Source organism: Eubalaena glacialis, chromosome 17, assembly GCF_028564815.1.
Source record: "Eubalaena glacialis isolate mEubGla1 chromosome 17, mEubGla1.1.hap2.+ XY, whole genome shotgun sequence".
In the NCBI taxonomy this organism is placed as follows: domain Eukaryota; kingdom Metazoa; phylum Chordata; class Mammalia; order Artiodactyla; family Balaenidae; genus Eubalaena; species Eubalaena glacialis.
The window spans coordinates 28,649,887-28,663,108 of record NC_083732.1 but is presented as its reverse complement, the minus strand read 5'-3'; the positions used below and the strand labels follow the sequence as shown (position 1 = coordinate 28,663,108).

At 36.4% G+C, this 13,222-nt stretch overlaps 1 protein-coding gene across 6 annotated transcripts in view; it reads right to left on the bottom strand.

The window, feature by feature from the left end:
* The window catches only part of RALYL (RALY RNA binding protein like), an 867,550-nt gene that overhangs the window by 183,031 nt on the left and 671,297 nt on the right, over window positions 1–13,222 (bottom strand). The gene's annotated exons all lie outside the window — the stretch shown is intronic.

Below are 13,222 nucleotides of genomic sequence, written 5' to 3'. Positions count from 1 at the left end.
CCATGACCCTAAACCTGATGGATACAGTTTTGTTAAAGAGTGCAATGGTTTCCATAATGCTGAGTCCACGGGTGAATTATTAGTTTAACATGACATTTGAAGGGCTGACCCAGTTGATTTTTTCTTCCCAAAAATATTTTCTCCTCTGGGTTTCATACCACTTAGTGTAACTATCTCACTAGTTGTTTCTTTTGAGTCTCCTTTGCTAGTTCCTGACTTCAAATATTAGTGTGTTCCAGAGCCCACTTCTTGGAATTCTTCTCTTTTCGATCTTTAATTATTCCTTTGGTGTTTGCTCTCATCCAGTCTCATGGCTTTGAGTACCATCTACATACTGATGACTCACAGATGTGGACACCCAGTCCAGACCTCCCATTGAACTCCCGATTGGGTATTCATCTCTCTACTTGACATCTTCACTTGGATGCCTAATAGATATCTCAACTTTAGTATGTCCAAAAGCTACACTTCTAATCTCTACCACTTACCTTGGTCTACTGTAACCTCTGCTGTGAGTATTCCTTGGCTCACTTAACTGCAACTTCATGTGTCCAGATGCTTAGTCTAAAATCCTTGGAGACATCCATGATAGACAGTCTGGCCATCATCAGTTCCTTCTCTCCACCCATCAAGAGGTGAAGTCTATGCTCCTCATCTTACATATGGACTGGCCTTGTGACTTGCTTTGATGAATAGAATATGTGACAGATGTGACATTGTACAATTTCCAACCCAGATTTTACAAGGATAGGCAGCATCTTCTTCCTTCTTGAACTAAGTCACTATGTGAAATTCTGACTAATCTGAGCCCACTGTGCTGTGATAAAGTCTAAGCTTACTGCAGGGCAAAACCATGTGGAGAAAGATGCTCGGCCACCACATCTGTTCTAGCCAGCTCCAGCTGATGTACCAGATATGTAAGTGCAGCAGCCATCTTGGACCCCACACAGAACAGAACCACTCAACTAAACCCAGTTCAGATTGCTGGATATGACAAATAATACATTTTTTAAGCCAGTACATTTTACATAACAGTGGAAAATAATATCCTTGACTCTGTACTTTCTCTTACAGTCCACATTCAATCTGTCAGTAAGTCTGTTGGCTCTGCTTTCAAAATATATCCATAACATAACCAGTGTTTTCATCTCAGATGCTACCACTTCATCTGAGTCACCAAAATCTCCTGCCTGTTTTCCCATGTTCCTCCCTCGTTCTTCTATAACCTGTTCTCAACATAAAGCTAAAGTGACCCTTTAAAATTTAAGTCCTGTCATGGTACTCCTTTGCTTAAAACCTTCCAAAGACCCTCCTTTTCACTCAGAGTAAAAGCCAAAGAACTGCAATGGTCTACAAGGGTTTACATGACTTGGTGCCCCCCATTAAATCTCTACCATTTGCTTGGGGAAAATTGGCCTCCTTGCTTTTTCTTAACCACATGGGTATGTTTTTGCTTTAGGGCCTTCGTGCTGCTAGTTGCTCTGCACAGGACACTTTTCTCCCAGGTAAAACCTTACCTGCTTATCACTTCCTTCAAATCTTTGCTCAAATGTTACCTTCTCAGCTAGGTCTTCATGGACCACCCTATTGCAAATTGCAACACTTATCCCCTTCCCACTCCTTTATACCTCTTTCCTTGCTTTACATTTTCTTTAACACCTACCTTCTAACTTATGGTTAATTTCATTGTTTATTTTTGTTTATTATCACTTACCTCACACTTGAAGACCAGGTCAGGGATTCTTACACATTTGGTTAGCTGATACATTCTCAGTTCCCAGAACAAACTCTAGTAGGTGTTTTGTTAATTACTTGATGAATGATTGTATCAGTGAATCTGTGTTTTCTTCTCCTCCATTAAACCCACTAAGTGTCTCTAATATAGGCTGAATTTGGTCAATCCCTGAACCAGCTCTTTTTATAGAGGCTTAGAGATAAGTCATTCTTCGAGGCTTGAGATTTTGTGGTCCATTCAAAATTGCTGGGATCAGAAATTCTTCTCCAAGTCTCCATCATTCTACCATATACTCTTAGGGCTGACCCCATCTGAAATTCTTATTTTGTCTTTCATCTCTCTCTGACTCTCTCTCTCTCTCTCTCTCTGTCTCTATCATTTTGAGTTGTGGCTAATATTTGGTTTCTCTCTTGGCTCCTAATAAATTCTAGTGGTGCTATCTCAAGATCCATCATGGAGACCAGCTGACTGGGTTGTGCAGTTGCCTTCCCAGACTTTTTCAGTCAATATCCCAGGACTGGAGCTTTGTTCTGGATCTGGGTCTATGCCCAATACTCATAACTTGGCCACTGGATGACAACTCTCTCTGGCCAGACTGAGTATACAATATCTGTCTGATAACTGCCTGACCACATTATTCTCATCTATACACAAAGCTTTTTTTTCTTGCTTTTTATTTCTTCAGCATTATATTACAAAAATATATGTTTGATTTTTCAGTTAAAATGGATGTCTGGTATTACTTATTTCTTTCACAGTATCTTTATGGGTTTTTTTCATGCCACATATTTCAACATTTTTACACTCAATTTAGTTTGTATTTTCAAATATTAATCGTATAATATTTCTTTTCTCAACCCTCTAAACATGGGATGTGCTATATTGAGTGTACATAATAAAGAGTAAAAAAAATGAGAAAAACAAAGTCTTCAGCAAATCAAGCAATTAGAAGTTACAGTTCTACTTAAGTTCTTCTAGAATTGTCACAATATCATAATAATGTCTTCACCCTGATGTTGCGGATAGTTTTAGTAAGAATAGCACTTAAGGTGCCTGTAACAGTTGCTAGGCAATCCAACTCAAAATTCTATTTCACACATGATTATCTGTATTTTGTGGGTCATCCTCTGCTTCCTTTTTAAACTTAGCTATTTGTTGGTGTATCATTTTCTTAAAAGTACATCCTGATACATTTACTGTACCCAGACTCTTTATGACTAGCTGTCCTGCAGTGATAGATTCTCTCTGTTAAGAGTCAGGAACACAAAACCTCTGCCTTCTCTTTCTGTCATATACTACACACTGCACACTGAGGCTATAACCTGCGCTTTATTCAAAACTATTCTGTTACTATTTGTAGCTCACTACACTATGCCCTTTTAAAGCAGCAGCAGCAGCAGCAGCAAAGTGGCTGAAATACAGCTTTAAGTACAAGGGGACAGTTATTGTCAGGCAAGCACCATTGTCTTACTACTGGCTCACTAATCTGTAGTCAGAAGAACTGCCATCCCCATGCATTCATGATTAGTTATTTTATTGCACCACTTTAAGGGCTCATAAATTTTGACTTTTTTGTTCTTGAAGATCAGATGACTTCAGCTGCTCTCCCCCTTGCACCCTGCTCCTTCCACTCCTCTCTGCACTGTGCACTCCTAATCCTGCAGTTAGCCCTGGCAGGGACCACCTCTCCATGTAGAGCTGTTGGCCTGAGCTGAACTGTAAGACAAATGTTAATGAAGTTACCCTTTTAGAAAATTAACATTTTAATAACCATGATGACTAAGAGTCTAGTTCTAAAGATGAAGGGCTGTATCTGTTTAACTGGTTTTGCACAACACTGAACACAAAATTCCTCATTCTTGCCTGCATGAGTGCTTTTGTGTTTATCATCTACCACTGGTAAAATCTGCTTTTAAAATCTGTCTCTCTCTCTTTTTGGTTAGAAAATTCTCATTAAAGAAAATTTTCATTAGGTACTAAAGTTGCAATAAAAATATTATCGATACCCTCACTGTCCAAAGACAATTACAGCTAATATATTGACCTCTATTTTTTTCTCTGCATATATTTGTTTCATTTGTACGTAGTTTTGTTTTTCTGTTTCTATAATACATACTGTTTATGTAATTAGATGCTATTATATATGCTGTGTATATAATTTTGCTTTATTTTTCTACTCATATCTTAAATCTTTTCTCTTGTAACTTGAATACCTTGTGAACATTCCATCTACTGGATGTGTCATATCCATTACTGCATAATATTTTGGTCGAATCAGATTACTCAATATTATAAATAAAACTGCAAAGAACATCTAGGAATAATTTCATTTCTTTTTACATTTTTAAATATTTGGGATTATTTACTTAGACATACTTCCAGAAATCGAATTACTTAGTCAAAAGATATGAATATTTTAAGATACTGGATAGCGTTTGAAGGAATAAAGACATAAACTTGATAATGAAGCACCTATGCCTTACTTTACTCTCTGGATTAGAAAGTAAATAGCAAGATCCCAGAATGTTAGAAATGGGAATAAATTAAGAAATGATTTAACGATTCCTTCATGTTATTATGAGAAAACTGGGCTTAAAAGAGGTTAATTGCTTATAATTACATAGGTGGCATGGGCAGGTAGTAGCAGACACAGGACGTGGTTGCAGGTTTCCAAACTTCCAATTCAGTGCACCTTCTCATGACCACTAATATCTTTTCAGACTGAGTAATTCTGAAACATAAGTGGAGATTTTGCTGGAGAGAAGATATTTCAAACAAATACTAAAGTGCAAACTATACAGCAACTCAGTTTCATTTGCAATGTAATGTTCTTAACTCAGAACAAGCTCCTTGTCCTTTGAGTCCAGCACAGAATAAACATACATGAAATACATTTCAATACTTCAATTTGGAAGGATATCCCCCAGTGCTCTATTCTGATATTTAACAATACCAATAGGATGAATTATCAATAATGTCATCATTCCACTAGAAAGGAATTTTGAAAGTTTAATAGAGTCAATTAATTTCCAAAAAGATGAATTTTTGTTCAAAGAATTTATCATACACAGCTGACTGATAATCTGGTGAGACTATGTTGCCTTTTTTGCCCTCATCTGTCTAGATATCAAAAAAGGAAGCATTTGTTTTTTAGTACTTAACTCAGTCAGAAGAATTATTCTTGCAAAGACATCAAAAGTTTTATGTAATTTTTACAAGAAAATTGTGGACTATTTTCTAATTAATATATTTAAAGCCAACCAAAGTTTATAACAAACTTATAAACTTCACTTTTTTATTGTGCAGAACCTGCTTATAATTAAAACTTCAGAATAAATCTTTCTATAACTCAGTATTTTCTATTACCTTACAATTTGTGATATTTTCAAACTTTAATTGACCAGGGGAAAATACTTTATTATAAAGTATTTTTTTATAAGATACTTTTTTATAAAGATGGTAAAATTAGTTAATTTTATAAAATAGCCATATGTGGTTTAAAAAAACAATGACATTGTAAAGGTGAGACAATATGATAGAGGAAAAAGAGCTATTTAATTTCTCACTAATCCAATCACATCCATCTATATTATACATATTCATTTTATCCTCTCCTCTCCTCATTTTGTATGGGCTCAGACATTTCTCTACATCATGGCACTTTTCTTCTTACTTTTTTCCCAGTTGTTAGAAAATAAGCAGTCAGACTGGTCATAAAGCATCCTCCTATGTGTGATGGGAATGTTACAGAAGCCCTGGTGCTTCAGAGGAGCAGTCAGTGGGGCAGTACAAAGGTTAACCTCTGGGGCAGGAGTGTAATAAAAGGAGCTTTCCATCAGTCTAACACAAGCCAGTCCTTAATTATCACTCTCAATTGTACTTTAAAAAATTGAGACAAAAACCTAAGAACTTAAAACTTAATACTTCCTCTTGAAAATAAAGGAAGAGATTTCCCCCCCCCTCCTTTTGAGCATTTACTTTAGAAAACTTGTCATTGTAAGGACTTTCTTCTTTCTTTGAAATGTATATAAATTATTTTGAAGATTAGATAGGGCTTTATGACCTAGGCGTGTCTATTCTCTAGGACCCAGGAGCCATCTCTTTGAAATTTAAGTATCAAGGGAGATAGCACACCTATCTCCCCATTTCTTTGGAAAGGTAGGAGTCTAATTTAGGTGTTCCAAGGTGTGAAACTACTACCTGTCACAAAGATATGAGAAGGTTAATTTTCCTCTGGATAAATCCAACTACCAATTGGTTAACACAGATGGTCACCCTAATTACCTGGTGAATTTACAATGAACTATGCATGATGAATGGTGCTGTCAGGCCTCTTACTTGAGAAATAGTTATGGTATATCCTGAGAACATGTATGAAATGGGTTATAGCTGTTTCAGGATATAAAAGAGTGAGATTTCTTTCTGTTTTTGCAATCTCTTAGTGGATTACCTGTGATGTGTATGGCATTCTAGATTAATGCTTATTCAATAATAAGTGTTTTCTTTCTCTACTAACTTTGTGCAGAGGATTTCTGGGTTTGGAGAAGATTTTGGTTTTAATTATATTAAAAACAGTGTAAAGAGAGGGTACCACTCCCACAGTAAAAAATTTTTAGGCTTTAATTTGATTTGTTTAAAAAATAGGACTTTAGACACATTTAAATTTCTTTTCATGCTCCCTTCCATGTAATCTTGTGGAATGGGCAACATATCCTGGAATTTTTAATTTATGTATAGATTGAGAAGATGTAAATGATATGAGCCCTTTTGGGCAAAAGAGGAATAAACTAACTCTTCAAAAATAAACACAAACAACTTAGATTAGAAGCTCAGGGCCTTAAATTCTCTACCAAGGGCTATCCTAAAATAACAGGTTACTGTAATGATCAAAAAAATAAAAGAATGAAAACATATGAAATCAGCACTGATAGTGAAGACACTCCATCTTGTGACCAAGCAAGATGTCTTTTGGAAGGTAAAATCCAGAAAGCACCTTCCTCTCAGGCAGGGAGCACTTCCCCAGTGACCCAGCCATGAGAGATTCTCACCATCCTCCTATGCTCTGGTGGGGACCAGCAGTGTTACTGTCAGTGCCCTAACTCTAATACCCCATCATGAAAGCATGAAAAACAGAGTGAGACACAGGGAATATATAACACAAAGACAATAACACCTGAGTCCTCTTGATGAGGAGGCTTTGATTCAACAGAAAACCCCGTTTTCACAAATGAAAGAAAGCAACTATTTCATGGCAGGCAGGAGCTTCTAAAGTACAGTAAAACTACCAGCTAGAAGAAAAGAGTTGTGTATCTTAATCTACACCTGCCAACTGTGAGGATGAGGTGAAATTTCAGTGCTTTCTCTCCCATGCTAGGTTTATCATTCCTTTTCCATTTCTCCCAATTACAGAGGAAGAATATTAAGTAACAGGTCAAGAGACCCCTGTGTGAAAGGTCATAAACATCTAAGCATGGTCTTTTTTCTTCCAGTCTCTGGGGCTGGGTAGACAAGAAAATCAAGGGCTCAGCCCTCTCCTCCCAGCATGCAGCTATGTGGGTGATTTGAGCCGAGGCTGCTCTACAGATCTAGCCATCTTGGGACATCTTTCTGAGTTTCATGCAGTTTGTCCCAGGATGGTAAATTGCTTTGGGAGAAGCAGAAAGAAAAACTGTGTGGCTTGTTCTACTGCAGTTTATCCTTGGCTTTTGCTGAGAGACTTCATAATAAAACTCCCATTAGTTTAAAAATATTGTGTGTGTGTGTGTGCATGTGTGTGTGTATTGTATAACTGCTACTGAGGGTGGTATCTACTACGCTGTTTAGATGATTTCATATGCGATTAATAATTCTCTCAGAAGAGAGAATTAGGGAAAAAAATAGTTTCTCATCACAGATTGGAGTACTCTCTTTTAATAGATGATTATGTAAATTATCATGTACCCTCTTTTTGCACTGACTGCTAGGAATCTCATGGATAAGTTTGATGCCCAATTTTAATACCTTATTATTACATACATTTTCTAAGTATAATTTGTCTGATCCTACCCACCCACCCCACTCCTAACTCATATCTCGTTCTTGGCTCTTACCTCTTCTTAAAATTTGTTGTATCATTTTGCTTCCTTTGATTTATCATAAATTGCCTCAAATCAAACAAATAGAACTGTAATGTTTCAAAAAGCCTTAAAGATGAATTCTCTGCATCAAGGACTGTACCATCCAGTCTCCTTATACCAGTACCATATTCTTTCTATATGCAAGAAAATATTCATGGATATTTATGCATTAAAAACATAACAGAAGACTGCATATAGGTCATCCTTTAACCTAGCAGAGAATTGCCTGCAGCAGAACTATTTTAATGGGTATTGTGTCAGCATTTCTTTTACACATTTCATATTAAAAGGTTTATAAATTACATTCACTTAGTATTGAAATACGAGGTATATACTATAAGTAAGTGTAATCTTTTTTTTTTTTTTAAGTCTCCTCTTTAGGCAGTTATAAGAAACATTAACCTGTTTAGTTAACTGTGCAAATTTTAGCAACATTATCATAGCTCACAGCTCATTTTAAGTAACTTCTTAGAATACTTTATTATAGACCTTTTCTTTGAATCATCATAATAATGAAAATAACTAAAACGTGGAAAACATCTGTAACAGTTCCAGGCTCCTAAAACACACATCATCTTTCAGGAAACTTTTCTTCTTCCTTTATGCAGCTGGAAAAGCTAAGGAATAAGAGATCCAATTCGAACCACTGGTGAAGCTTTGCCATTTTTAGGATCCAGGCCACTTAACCCTCTCTTCATCAAGCATATGCACAATATTGAAGCATCCACAAAGTGAATGTTTGGAACATTTTCTGCTTCAGCAGCATTTTATGTTTGCTTGGGAAGTGTGAATTAAAGAGAAGACACCCTCAGTTACCCAGATACATGGATGTTCAGCTTTGAGTTTTAGAAGTAAACACTGTTTTGTGTGTATTTTCTCTTGTGGATATTGGCAACTACACTTTTCATGATAGTAAGTTCATTGCCCAGGAAAGACTGGATCAGGAGCAAAAAAGAGATCGCAATTGCTACACAGACCCAGCAACAACTGAATTTTAAGTTGAACCTTGTAGGCCTGTCAGTGCTGGGCTTGTATACATTTCAGGACAGGATGCATTAGTGCAGGGGGTAGGAATACATTTCCCTGTCCTCCTCACAGTCCATTTAAAAACCACAGAGCCCATCCCTAGATGGCTTCCTGAGTGAGCTCACCTGACTAGGCAGGTAAAATGGATGACTTTACCAGTGCAAAGGGAGGCACTGGCACTGGAAGGATTAAACTTCTCAAAGTGAGGGTGTATTATCCTTGACATTATAAAAGAAGACGTAAATAAAATAATAATAATCAATAGCTAATTGGTAAACTTACTCAGCAAACAGAGCAAGTTAATGCAGTGGAGATGTCCCGGCCAGTTTTCCTCCATAATGATGTTTGGTATTTAGCATTAGCTGAAATTAGCTTCTATTGCTTTCATTTCTATTGTCAAGGTTCTATGAGACACTGTGGGTCACCTGAGGGTCCCCCTTTCCCATGATGTGCCAGAGTTACCATGAAGGATGAAAACAGAACTCATGTAGGTCAAGTGGTAAACAAATTACCAGAGATATTTTGCTGTAGAGTCACCTTACTCGGCTCACACTCTGAAAGTTTTTTGATCATTGACATTCCTATAATGTAACCCGCATTCATGGCTATCACCTCTAATTGTGGTGATCTTAAAATGGTAATACTGTAGGTTACCCTGTGACAATCTTAAGGAGTCTTAAAGGTACTTGCATTGGCAATCCTTATTCCCATGGTCATCTCTGTGAGGTGAGAAGGTTGCTATGAAAAACAACTGTGTACAGCAATAAAACCATGTTTGGGAATAATATCTAGTAATAGCCATGAAATGAGTGGGATGAAACTTGATGTTTTATGTGTCTCACTGAGCTGTGCTCCCTGTGACCCAGAGGGCTTCTTCTTGGTGTTAAAACCTGTGCTGTTCAGCTCTGATAAATAATATCTGTGTGCTCTGGTTGTCAGCTTTATTCACATCAGAGAGGAAAGGTCTGTCTCCTTTGCAAGCAGAAGCAAAACCATCATACAGTTATTCTTATTTAACAATTGTTTAGCATTAATTGGAACTTGGCATGCTGGGAAACTCACTTTATTTCCCAGCACCATAGACACTGTGTAATGTACATAGCACATTTGAAGCAGCAATTTGTGAAAAGTTACAATATTCTTTCTAGAGAATGGATTTGCTATTCACCATTAGGACTAGGTCCAATATTTATGGAATGTTCACAAATGATTAATTATGTGTCATTTACAAATAGACTCTAATAGGAGACATTTTTATTATAAGTGCTATTTTAATGAATTGTCTGTCTCTATGGATTCATGTGCAAGACTGCAATAATTTCTTTTTACTTCCTTCCGCCAACCCCAAACCTGACCCTGCTGCTGCTCATCATGCCTTTCCTATTTCTTCGGCAGAATCATGTGATCATTCCCCTAGAAACCTTGGACATATCTGTGACTCTCACTCACATCCCATTTCCAGTCACTCATCATATTCAAATGGCTCCTTGTTGCCTGCAGAATAAAACCCAAATGTCCTTAGTCTGATAAGCAGCCAGATAAGGATGCTGACAGCCTGAGCCACCATAACATGGTGGTCCAAGTGGTCTATCCTAGCTCTCACCATGAGATGCTCATCTTCATCTCTGTGTCTGTGTCCCTGCAAATGTTCTCTGGCTGGCATGCCCTTCTTCCCCTTTGTCTGCAGAGTGAATGCCTGCTTGTTCAGAAGTTGGCTCTAGAGGCATCCAGACTTTTCACTCCCTGTCCACCAGGCAGAATCTATAACTCTCTCATTTATTTCCTTGTAGAAATGTATGCATACTTCATTTATGTTCCTTATTTATATGTATATCTAACTCATGTATAAGATATTAATATATTGAAGCTTTACTCAGTTTTTTAAAATTTGTGTCTTCTATGTGTACCATGTTAACTTAGCACATGACAAAATCTTAGAGAAGGTTGTTTGGCTAAACTGAAAATCCTGTTAAAAGAAGTAACAAATCAAAGCAATGCTTCAGTGAATATTCTATGTAAATACTACTCTGTGGTTGATCATGCAGGTAAAATAGACATAAGTGAAGAAGAAAGTCTGATAGCAGATCACTGACATCCCTAATAGAGTAAATAGATATAGAGACATAGTAGTTTAGGGCACAAGGTAGATCAGAAGTTACCTATAACCATAAAAATAGTTTACTTTTATTTTATTATGCTCTCTCCTTGCCCTTCAGCCTTGGCATTTTCTATGCCATTTGTCTAGAAGAAGAGCCACCTTAGTGTTTAGACCATAGTAGACTCACAATGAATATGTCTTGTATGAAAGAATGAATGAATGAACAAATGAAATTGTTCCAGCTCTTTCATTTTACAGATAAGGAAACAGACCCAAAGATGTAAAAAATAGGAAAGCAGAAACCACTTTTTCAAGCTGCTACTATATTCCCCACAATCAGCTAAGTGCTTTCATCTCAATTATTCCATTTTACAGTATCAAGAAAAATTATACAACTATTATGTTAGATAAAGAACTTGAAGCTCAAAACCTGTGCCCTATGATCACACAGATTGGTGGTAACTCTTGTTCTTATACTATGTACAGTGTGCAGGCTTTCTTTTGCCACCCGCTGGCATGATAATCCTGGACAGAAACATAATTGATTATTGGTTTTGGTGGGCAGGATTTCTGCTTTTTAGAATCTGCATTGTTTAGATGGTAGCAGTAAATATGGGGAGTTGTGATCAAGTGGCAAGATCTTTAGAGTTGAAAGCTGAAAACCAGTGTTCAGTTCCTAATCTTGTTACCTTTCTTTGGGCAAATCTTTTATTGTCTTGGAAACTTAGTTTTCTCATCTATAAAGCAAGGCACATAATACCAACTTTGTGGAGTTCTGTGGTGAACAGATGAATAATGACTATGAAAACACATTTTGTCTACATAAAAGTAACGTATTATTATTATTAAGCTTATGTAAGAATGAGGGCATGTGTATGAAAGGGCTTTCTAGGCTGCACATTCACTCTCTTTTGTTCCCTCTGTTATCGTTTTGCAATTTCATAACATCCCAGCCTTCTTTTGTGTAAACAGATGAAAATAGGATAAATAAATATTTCCCCACTAATGTGATTTGTATACAATATATCAGATTTAAATAAACTTCTGCTTCTAATTCTTCTGAATTCACAAGTCAGCAGAACTTAGTAATAGAGAAATAACAGTTAAAAAGACATTTGTTTCTTGTCATAAGTTTCTATTCTTGTAAGTAAATCAAAACACTCCAAGAACAGGGAAAATAAAAAATTAACATCATCGCACAGACAGTGGTAGCTCTTTGATGAGAATAAAAGCCACTGACAGCTTCTTCTGGTAATAATTGAAATTATGACTTTTCAAACATTCTGCATGTGCTGCAGCTCTATGCATACATTTTTAAATCAATCTGATCAAAAATTATTTGTATTTCTCAGTTTTTTAAACATTGTCTTTTACCTCAAACAAGGTACAGAAAGCATCATTTGCCTTTTGTTGACGACTTCATCTCTAACCTTTAACATCAATACTGCCTTATGACCAATTATCAACAATTGTTAAGTTCTGTAGCTTTCCCTTTTTATATAAAAATATTTATTAAAATTAAATAAATGTACACAGCCAAAGTGAAAACAACAATTAAGATATATTTCCAATGTATTTTTTAAGATCGCTGATGGTCATACATTAGAGAATCCTGGGACATTAGGCTTGAAAAGGACCTTAGAACTCATCTAGTTCTGACCCTTTCATTTTATAGACCGAGAAATGAAGCTGTGAGTGGCTGAAAAGGAGATTTTCTAATTTTCTGAGAACAAAGACAAGGAAACAGCTCCAAACTATCTTTTGAGCACTCTTCTTGCTATACTATATCAGAATATCATCAATTTTGATATGTATAACTCAATTCTCCTTTATCCAAATGACATCAGGAAAAAAGGGACCTTGCTCAGCACTTACATTAGCTTTTTGGATGTGAACACGGACAGAATGAAGATTATGTATCTGGGACAAGACCAAATAAATTGGATGATAGGAGATCTCAATAGCCTGGAACAATTGGCTAAGTCTAACAAAAGGGAATTTAACAGAGAGAGATGCAAAGTCAGCACTTAGATTACAAAAACCAATGGCAAAACTACATGAAGTGGGACATATGGCTTAGCGGCAGAGCACTGGTTTTTTTTTAAGTGGCCATTTTTAAAGGAACCAAAATTTCCATGAGTTTAATCTTGAGGTCTTCTCCAAATCAACTGAATTTTCCGTAACCTAATAGAAGTATATATAGAACAATAAACATTCTAAGTATAGTCTACTCCGTCTACCTGGAAT